Source organism: Leopardus geoffroyi, chromosome C2, assembly GCF_018350155.1.
Source record: "Leopardus geoffroyi isolate Oge1 chromosome C2, O.geoffroyi_Oge1_pat1.0, whole genome shotgun sequence".
Taxonomy (NCBI): Eukaryota; Metazoa; Chordata; class Mammalia; order Carnivora; family Felidae; genus Leopardus; species Leopardus geoffroyi.
In genome coordinates, this window is record NC_059333.1 from 22,451,256 (window position 1) to 22,454,691 (window position 3,436).

Here is a 3,436-nt window from a genome sequence, read left to right on the forward strand (position 1 = left end):
TTTTGAATTTCTGTTTTGTTTCTATAAAATGTAGATCTTCTCATGGATTTTAGTGTTTGTAAAGAGCCAGATGAAAATTTGTTGACTTATTACATGAAGAAAGCATGTCAAAAGAGACTTGTGCAAAAAAGAAAAGTCCATTTTACTCTTTAGAGCCTAGTCACTTCTACATTTAGGCAGAGAACATGCGGTCAATACCGTGTAGGATTTACAAGAGGGAAGCAGTAGAAGATGAGACACTGATGATCTGTGGGAGAGATCAGAGGCCAGGACCTCTTTTTGTTCATGTATAAGTAATTCTTGTAGTCCAGGTTGTCCACAATAGCTCTCTGTAGATTGTGGAACAGTAAAGACGAGGGTTGGAACACACTGGGGTAGAAGCAATAGTGAAATCATCAGTACTATTAAGTGGCACTTACGTTGATTTGCAATTTCCTTTCTTCCTCGCAGTCAAATTAGTAGTTCTTTAACAAGCGGGATGGTGTCTTATTTGTCCCTGTTTCCCTTACATTTAGCACTGGGCACTTTCTAAATGCTTAACAATATTTGGTGAACTCAACTGACCTAAGAAGCTACAGTCACATGGAGGCTAGAACTCACCAGCAGGAGTTCCGTATTGTCAAAAAATAGAGGTCATGTCAAGAGAAAGCGGTCAGAGTAGAAGACATAGTCGGTCCACAGCTCCATCACAAATTATGGTAGAATAAGGAAAACAAGACTCATACAGGTAGTGTCAGATTTGAAGGCAAAAAGAGTTGTCCATGATGCCTAGCAATGGCCACATAACCAGTGGAAAATTAGACTGGAGTAAATGATACAGGGGTGGACCCTAAGCATCCATTAGTCAAGATTGGGTTAGAAACATCCCTAAAAGTTGTGGATAAGAAGAAGTGTAGAGCAGAATTGAAATAAAAGTGCATTAGAAGAAACTGATTAGGACAGTGTACAAAGACTCCAAATTATCTCTTTTTGGCCCAATTAAATCAGTATTAAAGGAAAAGAAAGAACGTCTGAGAGCATTTTCCTTTCCAAGGGAAGGAAGAAGCCTGGAAAGTAATAGACATTACTCATTATCAAGGACAGGAACTAGGAAAATGTTCTGACTCTAATTCATGTTTATGATTTTGAGGCTGAGATATAAAGACCAACATGAGACGTGAAAATCCTGAAATATAGTCAGATATTAAACCAGAATATATAAAATTACTTTCTAGAAATATATTTGTCCCCAAAATATGAGAATAAATACACAAAAGTCATTTTCCTACATTTTACAGATATTCACCTTTTCAGCTGTTTGACACTAATTAGGTTTCTATAAAAATGCAGGTAAAACTTCTAAAAGAACATTTGTGAGACAGCCCTGATTTATTCAAAAGTGATAGAAGTGAGAGTAGTCTGAGACTATTTCTCTTTATTTATGAGTTTGTCCACATTGTCTGTATTTCTTTAACATTTTTAAAGAGTACAAACTGTATGTGACAAAAATATCAAAGCCAATATTAAGCTTAAATTTCCAATTAGTAAGCCTTAGTTTGGTTGTTGTGTGTTTGTGTGTACATATTTTAAATATCTAGCTGAAAAGGAGAATAATGCATGTAATTATAGAGCAATGCCATGAAGGAGTCATTGAGAGTCTTGGTACTCTCCTCCTACCACAATTACTGATCCAGTAGTGTGGTCCATTTATTTCACCATATTGGATGTTTCCCATTGATATTACCCAGATTCTGTTGCACCATATTGTAGAAGATTCAGTACACCAAAGGACATTTGCTAAAATGTCCTTTGTTTAAGGTTTTCTGACTTAACCTTCTTTTATCACAGGATACCCTCATTATGGTGATGGGAATACTTTTTTAAAAACTTCGTACACCGATTACACAACTTAGAAATATATGGAAGCCAAAGGTAACATTTCTATATTGTTATGGTGGCTGTAACACCCCAAATGAAGCATTTAAGAATGTGATAGAGTAGACAGCTGGCAGACCATTAAATTTTCTTAGGAGGTTAGTTAATATTACATGGAGCTTCACAGAGAAGATATAAATATTGATTCATAACGATGTATTCACTGTGAATTGACTTTTAATGGGGGAAAACTGGTAGATTCACATAAAGAAATCCACATGTGTTTCCATCAATAAAAGTTTTCCTAGTGACATCTCAGTTTGAGAACATCTCAAGTCCCAGAAGCACAGTTTTTTTTTGTTGTCTTTTCTTTTCAGAGAAGAGGATTATATATATATAAAATATATATATATATATATAATATATAATCTACAACGTAAGGTATAAAAAACAGTGAATAATTGTTTCCTTTTCACAACAATTTCTTATTTCCTACTCCCTTAAAACAGTGTTTTGTTGAATGGGACAGTCTATTTTGATGTTTCTCCAGTGTAGATACATTCAGACCTCACTAATGTAGTAAAACCTTTTGCTTGAGAAGACCATTAGCTGAAATATTAGGAGGTAAGTTTTGATTCTAATAAGGACTGATAAATGGAAGCAAAGGAAGAAGGATTTGAAAAGTAATCTTGGATATTGAACATAAATGCCAAGGCTCATCATGGGTAAAATTTTGCTGAGAGGACAAAACTGTAATTAACTGATGGCCCGTTCCCTCCTTATTATCTCATTTGTATTTTATCTTACCATTTTACTTATTTTAACAAGGGAGTCTACCATTCTGTAGAGCTCTGTGCTAAAAATTTCCTTCCCTAGTAATGGGTTTACACTTGGAGAGGAAATCTAAATTTTCTTATTTTATCTGCTACAGAAGAATGAATTCTTTTGGTTTTAAACTTAGAGTGAAAAAAACTTGCTTTGTTTGATCAGGCCCCTGTAGAGTATGGAGGGGATCTAAACATCAGGAAGATGTGGATTGCTTATGTCTTATCATATATAATTTAAACTACCTTTTACACACAGCACATGGTCAATTTTATACATCACAGAGTGATATGAGACTCTATAATAATCTCATACGTAATTTCCTTTCTCATTGTATAATATTTACAATCATTACCACGTTCTCTCTAAAAGTAATTGATGCTAAAACTAACAAGATGAAACAAATGTCTTAACAGAGGTAATAACTTGTAAAGTGGAAAAGGATTAAACACGTTTTTAGAGTACAAAGTTGTTTTCATTTGTTATGCATGTCTCAGGTAAACATAATTGATTTGGCAGATGTATTGTGTCATTTAGGATGGCATAATACATGTCATCAGGGAAATATGTTGTAGTTATCACACTTTAAATTGGACTGTCTCCCATTGTCTAAAAACAGCATTAACTAGAATGAATTCCAGGCATACCTTAGAGCTTTGCAGGTTTGGTTCCAGAACACCACAACTGAATATCGCCATTAAACAAGACAAGTGAATTTTTTGGTTTCCCAGTGCATATAAAAGTTATGTCCTTGCTA